At 45.2% G+C, this 19,173-nt stretch overlaps 1 protein-coding gene across 9 annotated transcripts in view; it reads left to right on the top strand.

The window, feature by feature from the left end:
- ELAVL2 (ELAV like RNA binding protein 2) overlaps positions 1 to 19,173 on the top strand; it is a 374,857-nt gene that overhangs the window by 76,884 nt on the left and 278,800 nt on the right. For 4 of the 9 annotated variants that reach the window (XM_033919228.1, XM_033919246.1, XM_033919198.1 and 1 more), the window contains exon 2: positions 8,877 to 9,027. The exons of the other annotated variants lie outside the window; for them this stretch is intronic. The gene's annotated coding sequence lies outside the window, so the exon portion shown is untranslated. The remainder of the gene's footprint in view (positions 1 to 8,876; positions 9,028 to 19,173) is intronic. 9 annotated transcript variants of the gene reach the window in all.

Genomic DNA, 19,173 nt, shown 5'->3' with positions numbered 1-19,173 from the left:
AAGAGTTGTGCATAAAATTTTTGAAATTGGCAGGCTATATTTATATCCGAAAGATAGGAATTGTTTTGGGAGTCAACTATCTTAAAAACCCTATTTTTATTAATTTTAGATATTGTGCCTACATATGACTAGCTTTGTTCTTGGCATAAAATCTAGAATTCTGCAAGTTCGTGAGATGGAGTGCTGCAGTGAAATCATGCTTAATTGCCCACATGCAATTGGTCTTGAAGATTTAATTCAAACCATTTTATAACTTTCTCATTGAGAGATGAATGGTATTCACCTGATTTACCATGTTCTATTGGCATGAAACAGTCAACAGTTTTCAATATTTTCCCGTTACCACTGTTATACTGATTAGGATTTAATTTTTAGAATTGATGCAGATGGAATCCAGCTCTTGCTAGAGGTAGATCACTCTTGAGATCTTTTTGCGTGTTAATTGTTTTGACAGCAATAGAACAGTGGATGAGAAGGAACTGTTTAAAATGTGATAAACTCAAATTTTAGTGCTTCCCAGTTATCCATCACAGGATGTTCCATCTGATTTTTGACTAGATACAATATCAATTCCTATATTACAGAAAGTTCATAATCTTGTAGTAATGAGAAACTTATCTTTGACTATGAAATTGCAAGCTTGAAAAGCAAGTTCTAGTGCGACATACTCTATTCCTGAACTTGTGGGTAATTGATCCCTTTTTGTGAGAATTCTTGTAGAGAGCTTCATTAGCATTCTTTTGTTCTGCCACTCATCCCTTTGGGTTGTCCTCCAGTTCCTCAGTTGTTTCTCTACAAACGAGATGATAGAAGCCTGTCTTTTGTCTGCTTTTTTTTATTTTCAATTAAATTTTTTTATTTTTTTTGCTGTTTGTGCATCTTTTTGGTGCTACAGTGGATCCCACTCTTGGGACAACTCTGGCTGCAGGAGAACACAGACTGAAGTTGAGGGGTCTGCTTCCAAGGAGCAGTCTGCTTTGCAGTGCACCCACTTGGACAGCCTGAACTAACAGCTTGGGGGTTCAGGGATTGTTCCCTTGGGAGCAAGGCTTACCTCAGGTTCATCTGCAGTGGGCTTGAGCGCAGGCTGTGGCAGTTTTTCCAGGATCAGGACTGACTGCTTTCCTCCCCCATTTGTGTTCATGAGGTCTCTGGCTATTTCATTGAGCCTGAGAGGCAGTCTGAAGACACAAGCAAGTCTGGATTCCAGGCTTGTTGAGGCAGAGGCTATCTCTCCCTGTAAGCAGTTTGCAGCTTCCACACTTGCAGCTTCCAGCACATTGCATAGCACAGTGAGTAACACACTGACAGTCTGGTAAACAAAATTGAGGGGGGGAGGAGGTGTTTAAAATCCTTATTTAGATGACTGGCTCATTCGAGCAGTCATTTCAGGAGAGCAAATGGAACACTTTCAGGTTCGTAGAACTCTTATTGCTTGTTCAGCTGGATAGTCAACTTAGCCAAGAATTATCTTCAACCGTCCCAGTCTCTGTAGTACCTGGGGTCTTGTTTGATCCCAGGAGGGGCAGAGCTTTCCTTCCCTAGTCAAGAATTTGCAAGCTCCAGTCTCAAATCAGGTCTGTGCTTCAGTCTCGCAATCCGCAGGCTTGGGTGTTTGTGTGTGTACTGTGCCTGTTGTCCATGGCTGCTTTTCTGGATGTGGTGCAGTGGGCTAGGGCTCACATAAGGCTTCAAGCAGCTCTGCTCTCCAGGTGGTCTTCGCATTTTCAGAACCTGGATGTCCAGATTTCTCTTAGGTGTCTGGCTCATTGCAGTCTTTGTTGGTGGTCTTTGCATTTTCAGAACTGGGATGTCCAGCTTCTTCTTAGGTGTCTGGCTCATTGTAGTCTTTGTTGGTGGCTGGTGGAGAATAGACTTATTATCCCAGGACAAGCAGGCAGCATATTCTTGACTGATGGGTGACGGCACCGACAGAGCCCCGGTACGGACACTTTTAGAGTGATTGCACTCTAAGAACTTGGAAAGTTCTAGAGACCGCACCGCGCATGCGCGAGTGCCTTCCCGCCCGACCCCGACGCGCGGTCCCTCAGTTTCTTAGTTTCCGCGGAGCTAAGAAGTCGCATTTTCAACGGCTGTTGAAATATTTTTTCATTCGCCTTCCCGCTCGCGTAAACTTTTTCGGGTTCTTTTTGCCCTTCCGTTTTTCTTTTCTTTAAAAAAAAAAAAAAAAAAAATTTCTCTTGTTTTAGTCAAGTTTCTTGATTTGACCCGGCGGGGCCTACTGCCATCATCGAGGCCTCGGCCTTCGATTTGGCAGAAGCCGTTTTTACGTTCATGCCCCCCCAGCCCGGGTTCAAGAAGTGCCAGCGGTGTGCACGGCCTATTTCCCTTACAGACCCGCACAACTGGTGCCTTCAGTGTCTGGGTCCGGAACATCAGGCCTCTACCTGCACCCGCTGTGCCACTTTGAAAAAGCGGACTCTCAAAAATCGAGAGATACAGCAGAGACTGCTTTTCGGCACCGACATGTCCGACCCCGCGTCTTCGGCGCCGGTCTCGGTACCTGTTTCGTCGGCACCCACCTCAACGACGCCACGCGATACCGCGTCGGCGTCGCAGCATGCAGGTAAGCCGGCTAAGAAGCCTTCCCCGCTGGAACGTCCTCCGGTCTCCATTGCAGAGAGTCCAATCCTGCCGACCGTGAGGCGCCAGCGGAAGCGCTCCGCCCCTATTGAGGTGAGTCCCTCGACATCGGGCTCCTCATCTCCGGGGCGTCGAGCGGCACCGCAGGTACCGCAGAAGAAAAAAGCGGTACCGGTGCCCTCCCTTGATGATCGCATTGCGGCCATCTTGCAGGTACAGCTGAAGGAACAGCTCAAACAACTCCTTCCAGCTCTCCTGACACCGAGCCCTCCGGTATCGGTCCCCACTGAGCAACCGGTACCGATCGTGGAACAGCCAGTATTGTCACCATCCACTCCTTCGGTACCGGTACACTTGACCTCATCGGCATCGATGCCTGTCCTCGCACCGGAGCCTAGGTCTCATCACCAATCGGTACAGACATCGGCTCCGGTGCGACCGATAACATCGCCCGGTACCGCGTCGGTGAGGTCGGGTAAGTCGGTACAGAAGTCCCGACACCGAGAACCATCCACCCCTGAGTCTCGGGACCGTGGTCCCCATGTTCGAGACCCTGATCTGTGGGGCGACTCTGAAGAACCTCTTCAGTCAGAAGGGGAGTGTTCATCAGAGGAGGACGAGCCTGTTCTGCAGGATATTTCCTCCAAACCTGATTCCACCTCTTTCTCTTCTTTTTTAAGAGATATGTGTGAATCTCTTTCCATTCCCTTGGAGGCTGAGTCTAAAAAGTCCAAAGCTTTTTTGGACGCTCTTGATTTTGACCAGCCTCCAAAGGAATTCTTGAAACTCCCTTTACATGACATCCTGAGGGAGACCTTTTACAAGAATCTGGAGACTCCTCTTACCATCCCGGGAGCCCCTCGCAAATTGGATTCCCTTTATAAAGTAATCCCTATCCCTGGTTTTGATAAACCACAACTCTCTCATGAGTCTCTTCTTGTAGAATCCACCCTCAAGAAGTCCTTAGGAGCTAGTGTCTATGCCTCTGTCCCTCCTGGCAGAGAGGGTAAAGCCATGGACAAATTTGGTAAGCGACTTTACCAGAATGCGATGCTTGCTAATCGTTCTGGTAACTATGCTTTTCATTTTTCATTTTATTTAAAGCATCTCCTTACCACCATGGCTTCCTTCGAGCAGTACCTTCCTGTGGGGAATCGTGAGGCTTTCCATCAGTGCTCTTCAGCTCTTTTCCAGCTTAGGAAATTCATGGTAAGGTCTATATATGACACTTTTGAGCTTACCTCTAGAGCAACAGCCATTTCTGTGGCCATGCGCCGTTTGGCTTGGCTCAGAGTCTCTGAGCTTGATGTTAATCATCAAGACCGGTTGGCTAATGCCCCATGTTTAGGGGATGAGCTGTTCGGAGATTCTATGGACTCAACGACCCAGAAGCTCTCGGCTCATGAAACCCGCTGGGATACCCTTCTTAAGACCAAGAAGAAACCTCCACCTTCACGGCCATTCAGACAGCAAACGGCCTATCAGCGGCGTTTTGTGGCTCGCCCCTTGCAGCCTTCCACTCAGCAACCTAGGAGGCAGCGTCAACAGCAGCGGCAAACACCTAGACCTCAGCAGCAACAACCAGCTAAGCAGCCTCCTCCACAAAAATCGACTCAGCCCTTTTGACTTGATCCTAGAGGGCATAGCCAGCGTTCAACCATCTCCTCTCCTCCCTCAACCGATAGGAGGACGACTGTCTTTCTTTCTCAGCCGGTGGGAAGTTATCACTTCGGACCAGTGGGTCCTCAACATCATCCGCCACGGCTACTCTCTCAACTTTCACACCCTTCCGGGCCAAAGTCTACCAAAAGAGTCTGCTTTGCACACTCCTCAATCTGCCCTCCTTTGTCAGGAGGTTCAGTCCCTCCTACTTCTAAACGCCATAGAGGAAGTCCCTCTGGACCAAAGAGGGCAAGGATTCTACTCCCGGTATTTTCTAGTCCCCAAGAAAACAGGAGACCTCAGACCAATTCTAGATCTGCGAGATCTCAACAAATGTTTGGTCAAAGAAAAATTCAAGATGCTATCTCTAGCTACGCTTTATCCTCTCCTCGATCACAACGACTGGCTATGCTCTCTCGATCTCAAAGAGGCCTACACTCACATTCCAATTCATCCGGCCTCCAGACAGTACCTTCGCTTCATGATAAATCACTGTCATTACCAATACAGAGTGCTCCCCTTCGGTCTTGCCTCCTCTCCAAGAGTGTTCACAAAATGTCTGGTAGTGGTGGCAGCATTTCTACGCTCCCACCACCTTCAGGTTTTTCCCTACCTGGACGATTGGTTAATCAAGGCCATTTCATCTCAGACTGTTCTTCTGGCCACCAACCAGACCATCTTTTTTCTACAACTCCTGGGGTTCGAAATCAATATACCCAAGTCTCACCTTCTTCCTACGCGGAGACTTCAATTTATTGGAGCGGTGCTGGACACGGTCCAGATGAGAGCCTTCTTGCCGGACAACCGTCTTCACAACCTCCAATCGCTCTGTCAGCAGGTGCTGTCCCAGCACTCCATTTCTGCAAAGCAGATGATGATTCTCTTGGGTCACATGGCCTCCACAGTTCATGTCACACCCCTGGCACGGCTTCACCTGCGCACTCCTCAATGGACCCTGGCTCTCCAGTGGTCTCAAGCGACAGACTCTTGCTCACGACACATATCTGTGACATCGTCTCTTCGTCAGTCTCTGCAATGGTGGTTGATATCCTCAAATCTCTCCAGGGGCCTTCTATTCCATCTGCCTCCTCATCATCTGGTCATCACCACCGACGCCTCCCCTTATGCATGGGGAGCCCATCTGAACGAGTTCCAAACTCAGGGCCTTTGGACTCCTCAGGAAAAGAAGCATCACATCAATTTCCTGGAACTCAGGGCAATGTTCTATGCCCTCAAGGCCTTCCAACACCTTCTATTTCCTCAAGTCCTTCTAATTTGCACAGACAACCAGGTGGCTATGTACTACATCAACAAGCAAGGGGGAACGGGCTCTCGCCTCTTATGCCAGGAAGCCCAGAGAATCTGGGCTTGGGCATCCTCGCGCCGCTTATTCCTGAAAGCAATTTATATTCAGGGAGAACAGAACTACCTAGCGGACAAGCTCAGCAGAGTTCTCCAACCCCACGAATGGACTCTCGACCCATCGACTCTACAGTCCATCTTTGCACAATGGGGCACTCCTCAGGTGGACCTTTTTGCAGCTCCTCACAATCATCAGTTGCCCCAATTCTGCTCCAGACTTTACTCTCCTCACCGTCTGGCAGCGGATGCATTTCTTCTGGATTGGTCCAATCTGTTCCTTTATGCTTTCCCTCCTCTGCCTCTCATGCTTCGGACCTTGTTCAAACTAAAGAGGGAACGAGCCACCATGATCCTGATTGCACCACGGTGGCCCAGACAGCATTGGTTCTCCCTTCTACTTCAACTCAGTTCCAGGGATCCATTTCTACTTCCACTGTTTCCATCTCTGCTTACACAAGATCAGGAAACCCTCCTCCATCCCAACCTGCAATCTCTGCACCTGACAGCTTGGTATCTCTCGGGCTGACTTCAACTGATTCTTTGTTATCTCAGCCTGTTCGCTCCATCCTGGACGCCTCCAGGAAACCAGCCACTCTACAATGTTACCATCAAAAGTGGACGAGGTTTTCTTCTTGGTGTCTCCTACATCATCATGACCCCAGGTCTCTTGCTGTGGAACCTCTATTGGATTATTTGCTTTCTCTGTCTACTTCTGGTCTCAAGTCTACTTCCATCAGAGTTCATCTCAGTGCCATTACGGCTTTTCATGAGCCAGTCCAGGGGAAACTCCTTTCAGCTCATCCCCTGGTCTCCAGATTCATGCGAGGTCTTTTCAATCTGAAACCACCTCTCAAAGCACCTCCGGTGATCTGGGATCTGAACGTGGTTCTCTCCGCCTTGATGAAGCCTCCATTTGAACCCTTGGCTACTGCCTCTTTCAAGTTTCTCACTTGGAAGGTACTTTTTCTTATTGCTCTCACCTCTGCCAGGAGGGTCAGTGAGCTACATGCACTAGTTTCTGATCCACCTTTCACTGTCTTTCATCACGACAAGGTGGTTCTACGTACACATCCAAAGTTTCTCCCTAAGGTTGTTTCTGAGTTCCATCTCAACCAATCTATTGTACTACCTGTTTTTTTCCCTAAACCTCACTCTCATTCCGGGGAACAGGCTCTTCATACTTTGGACTGTAAGCGGGCCTTAGCTTACTATTTAGACCGTACTAAGTCCCACAGATCATCTCCCCAACTTTTTCTGTCCTTTGACCCGAATAAATTGGGACGTCCTGTTTCTAAGCGCACACTATCTAATTGGCTTGCTGCGTGCATTTCATTCTGCTATGCTCAGTCCGGACTGACACTGGAAGGTTCTGTCACGGCACATAGAATTAGAGCTATGGCAGCATCTGTAGCTTTCCTCCGTTCCACGCCCATTGAGGAAATCTGCAAAGCTGCTACGTGGTCCTCAGTCCATACTTTTACATCTCATTATTGTCTGGATGTTTTCTCCAGACGGGATGGACATTTCGGCCAATCTGTTTTACAAAATTTGTTTTCCTAATGGCCAACCTTCCCTCCATCCCTCTTTTTGTTAGCTTGGAGGTCACCCATCAGTCAAGAATATGCTGCCTGCTTGTCCTGGGATAAAGCACAGTTACTTACCGTAACAGGTGTTATCCAGGGACAGCAGGCAGATATTCTTGCGTCCCACCCACCTCCCCGGGTTGGCTTCTTAGCTGGCTTATCTTAACTGAGGGACCGCGCGTCGGGGTCGGGCGGGAAGGCACTCGCGCATGCGCGGTGCGGTCTCTAGAACTTTCCAAGTTCTTAGAGTGCAATCACTCTAAAAGTGTCCGTACCGGGGCTCCGTCGGTGCCGTCACCCATCAGTCAAGAATATCTGCCTGCTGTCCCTGGATAACACCTGTTACGGTAAGTAACTGTGCTCACTTGACTGCTGATAAATTTTGCCCAACTTGTAAATGTCACAAGTGTACTTTTAGCCCACTGATTTCTATAAAGAAAATAGGATAGCGTGCACACTTCTGTTAAAACTACAGTGTTTTGGGTGGCGATTACCTCAGCCCGATGAGCGTCAGAATTACAGGCTTTGTCGTGCAGAGATCCTTTCCTCGGAATTTTAGATTCAGGTGTGATCTTACGCACGGTCCAATCTTTCTTACCAAAAGTGGTTTCCAGCTTCTACATGAAACAAGAAGTACGCTTGCCTGCCTTCATTCCTTCAGGATTGTTGTATGTGCGCAGACTTGCTGCCATATCTAGAGATTACAAACAATTTTCAATTCAGACCATCTGTTTATATTTGCAGGGGCTGCTCTTAAAGGCCAACCAGCCTCAAAAGCAACCATTTCCAGATGGATTTGTGTGGTTATTTCTTCAGCTTGTATTGGATGTGGAAAACATCCTCCTATATCCATGAAGGCACATTCCACTAGAAGCGTAGCTTCCTCATGGGTGGAATTTTTGGCAGTGTCCTTGGAAGAAACTTGTAGAGCAGACACTTTTCTCTACATCGTTTTTGTCTACAAAGTTTTTCAGAGTGGACATGGCAGCCAAACAGGACTCTGCATTTGGATCTTCAGTTCTGACAGCAAGCTCATCTGTCCCACCCTAAACTTGGGACTGCTTTGATATGTCCACAGGTTCAGGAATAGTGTCTGTCGCACCAGAAGGGAAGATTGTTTTTACCTCTAATCTTTTCTAGTAGAGACACTTTTTCTGAAGCCTGCCCTATCAGATGTTCATTTGGCTGCTTACTGCCTCAGAGGTGCAAAATTCATCTCAGTTTCCATCCCTAAGAATAACCGCAGGAAACATCTCCATTTCATTCTTTATGGAGAGAGGGAAGAATCAGCGTATGAAAGAGCAAAACCACTGACCCTCAAGCCTTGCATTGAAGAATGCTGATGTAGGACAGAGGTTGAGACAGACACAAAAGAATGGCATGGGATTGTTTCTAGTGGTTATCTGCGGGGACAGGAACGGTGATGAATTTTGTCACTGTCATTCTTTGTTTCCTTTGTCCAGACTTAACAAGGATAGATGATGCAACTGCTACATTGAAGAATCTAGGGTGTATCCTCTATCAATCTCCCACACTTAGTAAAGGTTGCACTCAGGCTGGTGCCTTATTTTCACCCTGTTATGTATTGCAAATTGTTTTGTTTTATCTATTATGTTACTGATATGAGCAGAACAGACATGTTTCTCTATTCTACTTCCTCTCCAGGCTGACCATCTACTTTGGTACGAACTGAGGAATTGGAGGAAAGCGAAGAGGAAAAGAATGCTAATGAAACTTTCTTAAAGAATTCTCGCAAGAAGGGATTGACTACCCATAGTTTCAGGAATAGTGCCTGTCTACTAGAAAGATTACCAAGGTAAGAACCTAATCTTTCCTTGTTTTTCTAAACTAAGGATTTTGAGGAGATTGAAGGATTTAATCAGTAGTACAAAGAATGGTATGTCTGTCCTTGGTCTATTATAATGGACTTCTAATTGATTTTCAAAAACTTGTTAAAAGCATTGGAAGTAGTGCAAAATTCCACCATGAGTCCTTAGAGGCAGTTCACGTTCTTACATGTTATACCAATATTGATGAAATTGAATTTGTTGCCAGTTGAAGAGCAGGTATGCTATAATTTTGATGTTGGTTTTTTGAAATAATGAAAGTGTCTTGATGATAGCATTAAATCTTACTGTATCAACCTAGAGGTTTAAGATCAGCAAATGAGATTGCTAGATGTTTGTACCACCTGTACGTTTATGTTGGAAATGTAGGTCCTGTGTATTCTTTATAATAGGACTCAAGACATGGAGTGTTTACCAGTAAAAATGAAATTCAAACTGAAGACAATTTAAAGAATTAGACCCTTTTCTTTTCTTCTTTTTTTTTTTTCCCAGTAAGCATACAACATAATTATTAAGACAGATGCAAACTTGCATTGACTCCCTTTTCTTTTCTTCTTTTTTTTTTTCCCAGTAAGCATACAACATAATTATTAAGACAGATGCAAACTTGCATTGACTGGATGAGAAGACTTATTTTTTAAAATTATTCATTTTCAAACTTAAACTGTGTTATACAGGACTACATTACAAAAATCTGAAAGACAACACTTACAAATTTCAATAAATACCATAAAATTTTCACCCCCTTCCCCCAAACAGTATTACATCCATCTTTTACAACAACCCCAATATACGTTCTTCCACCCTTCCCCCCACCCCCTCCCTGGATATGTAAAATATGATCAAAAGTATTGGGAAATATTCAATTATTAATGAAATTAGTCAACGGACCCCATGTCAATTGAAATAATTTATTGTTAACCCTTTGATCAGAAAACATTATCTCGAACATATAACTCAAATATAATGTGTGCCACCAAAACGTCTTGTGTTTAATTCTGTTGTACTCTGAATAGTGAGAACACTTGTACAATTTCTGGACCAGTGGGTTATTTTCCCATACTCACCAGAGCTTGTAGAAAGCCTCATAACAGAGTCTTGAGCCCCTCCCCTCCCGTCTTACCTCAAAACTGCTCCCCCTCCCCCCCCCCCCGGAAATCTTTTTTTTCTCCCTACAAGCCTGACTGTAGGAGCTTGTTTCTCGGTTTGTTTTTATTTATTTTAAATTCAGTGTTTTTGTTTGCGGATTCTGCCCTTGTGCTGCAGAAGGGTCTCTGTGGGGACAGCTCTGGCTGCGAGAGATCGCAGACTTTGTGCAAAGTCTGCTTCCATGGGATAGGCTCCCTGGCAGTGCACCCTCTGGACAGCCAGCACTTCAGATTAGGGTTCAGGGACCATTCACTTGGGAGCTTGCTCACTATAGGTTCATCCGCTAGTTAGTGTGTGCAGGCTATGTGGTTCCATGGAGGTATGCCTAGGATCAGTGCAGACTGCATTACTCCACCATGTATGACATGTCAGAGTGGTGGAGGTTCCTGACCATGGGTGTCAGGCTGGTAGGGCAGTCCAAAGATCAGTAGTCCAGCTTGCATGATACTTAACCCTTTAATTGGCAGATGATCAAATGACTGCTTTACATAATAGGCATTTGTAGATGCAGATCTCCCTTAAGAACCATAGAGACATTTTGCTTCTGAGTAACAATGCCAAATAAAGGGTTAAGGCAGAAGATCTCCCTGTAAGCAGATTCAGCTTCTCTTGCAGCATTTCCAGGCAGCACATGGCACAGTGAGTAGCAGGCTGACAGCCTGAATCAGCAATTTTGGGGGGGGGAACATGGCTTTCAGACTGTTCCTGCAGTTTCATGTGCTGGAACAGCATTTTCCATTCACGGCTTTCCCTTTTGAGCTCGCAACAGTACCGCCCATGTTCACCAAGGAAATGGTGGCCACAGTGGCACACTTAGGCAAATTGGGGGTCCAAGTTCACTCTTATCTGACTGTTTTATCAGAGCCCTGCCCATGGTGGAGGGGGAGAGAGCAGTGGAGCAAGTAGTGTAGACACTAAAGTATCTGGGCTGGAGAATTCAGAAACCCACCTAGAGCCAGATCAGTCCTTGGAATACCTGGGAGTTCTCTTCGACATGGCAGCAGGTCATGTTTTTCTTTCCAAGCTTCTGTCACACCTGTGCCCTCCAAGAGCACAGGTGGCCAGGTAGTGACACGATGCTTACTTCTGGCGTGGTCTCCCTGGAAGTAGGGGAGCCTTTCAGGTTGGTTATTCTCAGGCAATGGCCTGGAATGGCTCTCTTACTGGACTCTCACAGAATACCATCAAATCAGAATGACTGTAAGAAAACATAAATTTTATTTTGCCAAAAAACCTCAATCATAAACCATAACAAGTTTCAGTGCAAACATTGAAAATAACTTCAAATGAAAAGATTCCTCAAAATCAACTTTAACCTTGTTGCCAACTCTGGACTTTAGCAGGTAAGCTATATACAGTTCTCTTCACCAGTCTGACGTTAGGCATGTTTTACAAAAAGAAAGAGATTCATTTTACATTACATTACATTACATTACGGATTTCTATTCCGCCTGTGCCTTGCGGTTCTAGGCGGATTACAATATAGAAAATATCTGGGACATTCCAGTAGAATTACATTTCAGGATAGGAGTAAGTTACAGGAACAGTGAAGAGTTATGATATTACAATTTCACAGCAGATATTACTTATTACAGAAGATAGTACATATAGCAGAAGATAATGCATTTTGCAGAGGTACTACATGTCAACTCGATCAGTTAAGTCGGGTGTAGTGTAGAAGAGTTACAGTACATTCTTGATCACAGACAACAAGATAATGTGGATGAGTGATTCTGAAGTCGTTGAATGGGAACTCATTGGGCGGTGGTTAGAGTGATGGGAGATATTTTTTGAACAGTAGTGTTTTTATTTCTTTGCGGAACTCTTTTATGTCTGTTGTTTTGGTCAGTAATTTAGAGATGTCAGAGTCTATTTTGGCTGCCTGTGTCCCCAGGAGGTTGTCATAGAGTTTCTTACGACAGGTACCGTTGAGTGGTGGATAGGTGAAGAGGTTCTGTGTTCTCCTTTTTCTTGGTGGGTGGTAGTAATGAAAACGGTTATTTAGGTAACTGGTTGCCGTGCCGTGGGTTACTTTGAAAATGAGACAGTAGAGTTTGAATTGTGTTCTTGCTTTTATTGGTAGCCAGTGGGATTCTAGGTATGCATTGGTAATGTGGTCGTATTTGCTGAGTGAATATATGAGTCTGAGGGCTGTGTTCTGAATGGTCTGTAGTTTTTTTATTGTGTTGGTCGGGCAGGGTAAGTAGAGGCTGTTGCAATAGTCGACGATACTTAGTACCATGGATTGGACAATGATCCTGAATTGGTCTTTTTTAAAGAATTTTCTGATTTTTCTTAAATTTCGCATTGTGAAGAATGCTTTTTGGGTGATTTTTTGGATTTGTGTTTGCATTGTACAGCATCTGTCTAAGTGTATTCCAAGGATTTTGAGGGAGTTCTGTATAGGGTACTTGATTGAGTTTACTTCCAGTTCTGTTAGGGATGGTTTTTTGTCCTTCTCTAGTAATAAGAATTTGGTTTTGTCAGAGTTCAGCTTCAACTTGTGATCTATCATCCATTTATCCACTGTTTCCAATGTAGTTTTCAGGTGTTCTGTGGAGATTGGGTTATGTATGTCGAATGGAAGGAGGATGGTAATGTCGTCTGCGTAGCTGAGAGAAGTAATATTTTGGGCGTCTAGGACGGTGCCTAGGGAGGATATGAATAGATTGAAAAGTGTGGGCGAGAGGGGAGAGCCTTGTGGTACTCCACATGGATTGGACCATGGTTCAGATAGAATGTCTTTAGATTTGACTCTGTATGTTCTATTTTTGAGGAAGCCTTTGAACCAGTTATGAACTTTACCTGAAATTCCTATTGCGTCTAGTATTTTACTCAAATGCTTCACTGTCTTACCATAGCTCCAATAAGCAGCTCTCTGTTCCTGAGCTGCAGGACAACATTTATGGCATTGCTTAATAAGCCAGTAATATAGGACAGCTGGCACAGTCATGAGAGAGATACAGAATAATTTACACTCCTGTAAAGCAGGTTATTGAGCAAGGTATACAGACAGCTTTAAAGCAGGTAGGCAGCAAACACTGGTTTTGAGGTAATTAACGAGAAAATATAGCAGTTCTAAACGCAGAGATTTTCACTACATTTCTGAGAAGTGTGCAGGCTCCGCAACTTTGGAACACCTTGCCTCAGCATTTAAGAGAATAAAATGATTTGAGTCGTTTTAAAAGTAACTTAGAGTTTCCTTTTTAAAGATGCTTTTAATCTTTAATTTTATACTAGTGTTCTTCTTGGTTTCCACTCTTCCCTTCCTAATGTTCTTTCCATTTATAACATAGTAACATAGTAGATGACGGCAGATAAAGACCCGAATGGTCCATCCAGTCTGCCCAACCTGATTCAATTTAAATTTTTTTTTTTTTTCTTCTTAGCTATTTCTGGGCGAGAATCCAAAGCTTTACCCGGTACTGTGCTTGGGTTCCAACTGCCGAAATCTCTGTTAAGACTTACTCCAGCCCATCTACACCCTCCCAGCCATTGAAGCCCTCCCCTGCCCATCCTCCTCCAAACGGCCATACACAGACGCAGACCGTACAAGTCTGCCCAGTAACTGGCCTTAGTTCAATCTTTAATATTATTTTCTGATTCTAAATCTTCTGTGTTCATCCCACGCTTCTTTGAACTCAGTCACAGTTTTACTCTCCACCACCTCTCTTGGGAGCGCATTCCAGGCATCCACCACCCTCTCCGTAAAGTAGAATTTCCTAACATTGCCCCTGAATCTACCACCCCTCAACCTCAAATTATGTCCTCTGGTTTTACCATTTTCCTTTCTCTGGAAAAGATTTTGTTCTACGTTAATACCCTTTAAGTATTTGAACGTCTGAATCATATCTCCCCTGTCTCTCCTTTCCTCTAGGGTATACATATTCAGGGCTTCCAGTCTCTCCTCATACGTCTTCTGGCGCAAGCCTCCTATCATTTTTGTCGCCCTCCTCTGGACCGCCTCAAGTCTTCTTACATCTTTCGCCAGATACGGTCTCCAAAACTGAACACAATACTCCAAGTGGGGCCTCACCAATGACCTGTACAGGGGCATCAACACCTTCTTCCTTCTACTGACTACGCCTCTCTTTATACAGCCCAGAATCCTTCTGGCAGCAGCCACTGCCTTGTCACACTGTTTTTTCGCCTTTAGATCTTCGGACACTATCACCCCAAGGTCCCTCTCCCCGTCCGTGCATATCAGCTTCTCTCCTCCCAGCATATACGGTTCCTTCCTATTATTAATCCCCAAATGCATTACTCTGCATTTCTTTGTATTGAATTTTAGTTGCCAGGCATTAGACCATTCCTCTAACTTTTGCAGATCCTTTTTCATATTTTCCACTCCCTCTTCGGTGTCTACTCTGTTACAAATCTTGGTATCATCTGCAAAAAGGCACACTTTTCCTTCTAACCCTTCAGCAATGTCACTCACATACATATTGAACAGGATTGGCCCCAGCACCGAACCCTGAGGGACTCCACTAGTCACCTTTCCTTCCTTCGAGCGACTTCCATTAACCACCACCCTCTGGCGTCTGTCCGACAGCCAGTTTCTGACCCAGTTCACTACTTTGGGTCCTAACTTCAGCCCTTCAAGTTTGTTCAACAGCCTCCTATGAGGAACTGTATCAAAAGCTTTGCTGAAATCCAAGTAAATTACATCTAGCATATGTCCTCGATCCAGCTCTCTGGTCACCCAATCAAAAAATTCAATCAGGTTCGTTTGGCACGATTTACCTTTTGTAAAGCCATGTTGCCTCGGATCCTGTAACCCATTAGATTCAAGGAAGTACACTATCCTTTCTTTCAGCAATACTTCCACAGACATAGGGTGAGCATAAATGGGAAGTTCTCGGACTGGGAGAAAGTAACTAGTGGAGTGCCTCAAGGTTCGGTTCTTGGGCCCATCTTATTCAATATTTTCATAAATGATCTGGAAGAAGAAACGACCAGTGACATCAACAAGTTTGCTGATGACACAAAGCTGTGTCGGGCAATCAGGTCACAGGCAGACAGTGAGGAACTCCAGAGAGATTTGAGACAACCGGAGAAATGGGCAGAGAAGTGACAAATGAAGTTTAATGTAGAAAAATGCAAAGTGATGCACCTGAGCAGGAAAAACAAGGAGCGCCAGTATACCTTGTTTGTAACTTTGGGCAAAAGCGAACAAAGAAAAGGACCTGGGGGTAATGATAGACAGGACCCTGAAGCCGTTGGCTCAATATGCAGCGGCGGCAAAAAAAGCAAACAGGATGTTGGGCGTGATTAAGAAGGGTATCATGAGTAGATCTGAGGATGTCATAATGCTGCTTTACAGAGCGATAGTAAGACCACACTTGGAATACTGTGTCCAACATTGGTCTCCCTACCTAATGAAGTATATAATACTACTGGAAAGGGTGCAGAGGCGAGCGACAAAGCTTGTAAATGGTATGGAGAACTTGAGCTACAAGGATCGCCTCAGAAAACTAGGATTGTTCACCCTCAAGAAGAGGAGATTGCAAGGGGATCTGATAGACTTTTAAAATACTGAAAGGATTCGACAAAATAGAGCAGGGAACAACTTTATTCACAATGTCAAAGGTGACCCAGGCAAGAGGTCATGGACTGAAGCTGTGGGGGGACAGGGCCAGGACAAATGTCAGAAGTTCTGCTTCACACAACGAGTAGTGAACGCCTGGAACGCTCTCCCAGAAGAGGTTGTGGAGGAAACCACCATTCCAGGATTTAAGGGCAAGTTGGATGCACATCTTCTTGAAAGACACATTGAGGGATACGAGTAACTAAGGTATTCGCCAGGGTAGGCCTGGCTGGGCCTCCGCTTGTGTGGATCGCCGGACTAGATGGATCCAAGGTCTGATCCGGTGCAGGCATTTCTTATGTTCTTATGTATGTTTGGTTAAATTTGCTTTCTGTACAAGTTTTACTTGATATTATATTGAAATCAATAAAATACTTAAATATATATATATATATATATAAAAAAAGAATCATCCGCTATAATAAAACCCTTAGCGCGCATGCGCACTTCAAGCTCCGTGGTGATGTGTTTCTGCTTGCGGAGTAGAAGGAGCCAGTGGCGGTTTTCCTATTGCCCTCCCTCGGCAACACTGGCTCCTTCTACTGCGCATGCAGAGGCACGGACACATGGAGGCGGTGACCATGGCGGCGACTCTCCCCTCCTGCCCTCACTCCGTCTAACAGAACCAAGGAGTGCACAAAAATAACAGGGAAGCAGGCATACCGACGCTCAGCATCTGGACTGTGGTTGGCGGTTGTTCAGGCTGGGTAGGGTGGAAACGACTAGCAGAAGGCAAAAGGAGTGATTTAAGGGTAGGTTGGAGAAGGGGACTGGAGCTGAAGAGAAAAAGAGAAACAGACAGGAGGGCAGAGAGAGAAAGAAAGACAGACAGCGGGCAGGGAGAGAAATGGAGAAAGACAGACAGACACATATTCTAGCACCGGTTAATGTAACGGGCTTAAACACTAGTTCTTTAATACTGAGGGCCTGAAAATAGTTGTTCCAAAATCTTCTCTCGATAGTTTTTCACTTTCTGCATGTTGCACTGCTGTATATACCTGATTATCAAAAGCAATTAAGGAAAGATCATAAACTATAGTGTATAAATATTTCCTTAATTGTGTCTGATAATTTCAGATAATCCACATTTTGGATTTTGTAGGTACACTTACCTCATGCAAAGTTGTCATTTCTTTAATAAGACATTTTTCTGCGGCTCTCCAAGTAGATACAAATCCAAAAGGGTTTGGGTTTGAGACTGCTAGGTTAGTGGTGCTTGGATGAGACTAATCGTCTAGCCCCGTTGAACCTAGTTCGGCGAGCTGCAATGTCTCCTTTGCTCTCGAGGGCATGTCGGTGGGAGAAGTGTTTTTCACGCGCAGGAAAGGTGCATTCAACACTGTTGCTCGTGGCCATCTTGTCATGGCAGGGGCTGCTGATATGGGTTGCAAGCATTCATTTGCTCGGCTCTCCGGTCAGCAGACTGGTTTAAAATTGATGTATTTAATACCTGGACGCTAAACACGTCCCAATTTTTGTGCATGCTGAGGAACAGTTGGGACAATGTCTCGGGTGACTGCGTGAGCTGGCATCTGGCAGGAAAGCTCTGGTGCTGACCGGTTTCGAGCATGCTCCAATGGTGGCTATGAGGCTCTTTAGCTGCATACCCCACGGTTAATGTGCCATATTGGCAGCTATTCTCTGTAGGGAGTTGGATGCTCCATTCCCACCATCCCTTTCTCTTTCCAGAGGGTTTGTTTGTACTTTGCCATTTATGTTCAGTATTAAACAGGGTGAGTTTATTGGTTGAGTGCTACTTTGGTTGTTCCTGCATGGTCTGTGTGGGAATATTGGAGGGTCGATGTGTTCAAAGGGGTGATGGACCTTTCATATGTCAGCCTAGGCTAGGGCCTGCACTGTTCTCCTCCACGTTACCTCAACTCTTATGGCATTGCCTCTCTGCTGTTGACTAGTGTTGGCAACCTTTTTCTGTTTTTTGGTCTATGTGCACCTGCGGCTTGCATTTAAGAGTTCTCTCTTATACTTTAGGCATGAGCTCACTGTGGTGTCTGTCTTCGGTGTTTTGCTTGTTAAGGTAGTGCCAGCTTTCAGCTGCAGTGATTCCAAGCTATACAGACAGCAGACTGTAGGCTGACCTCATATTTAGTACACTAGTCCAGGCACCATTGGGTTCAGTTTCCATTAGGTATGGTATCGCTTGTTTATTTAGGTTCCTTTTGGCAGTGCTGGGTATGTAGCATTATGTTGGCATGGCTATTTGTCACTAGTGGTGCCCGATTCAGGAAAAAAATTGATTCATTTCAGCCTATTGAATCAGTTTTTCGATTTGATTTTCCTGCCCAATTGGATGTTTTTTTAAACATCCTGGTGGTTTTTTTTATAGCCTCTTCACCCATTCACACCCTTCTTTGCCGTCTCCTATCCACACTGGTGCTGTGGTGTAAACAAAATAAGCAAAAAAGACTTTTCCACTCTGTTAAATCCTAGCTCACATTCACAGTCTAAAACCAGCTCTGGCAGGGTACACATTTCAAATCTGACATATTGTAATCACAAAACAGAAAATAAAATTTTTTTTCTACCTTTTTTTGTGTGGTCAATATTCAAATCATTTTGGTTCCAGGCTCTGCGACAAATGTCTTCTGAAAACTCGCTTGACAAGGTCTCTTGCCCATTTGTTGTTTTCTTATTTCTCTGTGCTAACCATCCATCTTCCATCTCTGTCCTCCCCTTCTGTTTCCCTTCCCTCCCTGGAAGTCTGGCATTTTTCCTTTTTTTCTCTCTATTCCCATAGCTGCTGCGATGAACCCTACTATCCCCAGATCCACTATCTCTCCTTTTCTCAACTACCCTTTCATCTAGCATCTTTCCCTCTTCCCCCACCAGCTCTCCCTTTCTCTTTCTAACTACCCTCCTATCCAATATCTCTATTCCCCCACACCATTCCTTGTGTCCAACTTCTCTCCCTTTCTGTACCTTCCCTCCCTAAATCCCATTGTTCACCATCTCTCTCTCTCTCCTGTTTTTAGATCCATTATTTCTTCTATCCTGCCCCCATCTGCCTTCTCCATGAGCTCCAAGTACATCTCCCCCCACCATCCATCTCCCCCCTTCCACCAAGTTCATCTCTCCCTCTTCAGTCCACCAAGTCCATTTCTCCATGATCTCCCCTAAGTCTGTCTCCCCTCTCCATGATCTCCCTTCCTCCACCATCCATCTTCTCCCTAGCTCTCCTTCTCCAGTCCACCAATTCCCCCAAGTCCATCTACCCTTTCCCCCCATCTACCTTTATTTTGTTATAACATGTTGCCAGTGGTGGTGGTGATTTAGCAATCCACTCCTGCCGCCACTCCTTGTGCCTTCTCTCCACTGTTGCCCGCCCTCAGTGAAAACTTCCTGTTTCCACTTGGGCGGCCGA

This window comes from Geotrypetes seraphini, chromosome 1, assembly GCF_902459505.1.
Source record: "Geotrypetes seraphini chromosome 1, aGeoSer1.1, whole genome shotgun sequence".
NCBI lineage: Eukaryota > Metazoa > Chordata > Amphibia > Gymnophiona > Dermophiidae > Geotrypetes > Geotrypetes seraphini.
The sequence above is the reverse complement of the archived record's forward strand: the minus strand, read 5'-3'. Positions and strand labels throughout refer to the sequence as shown.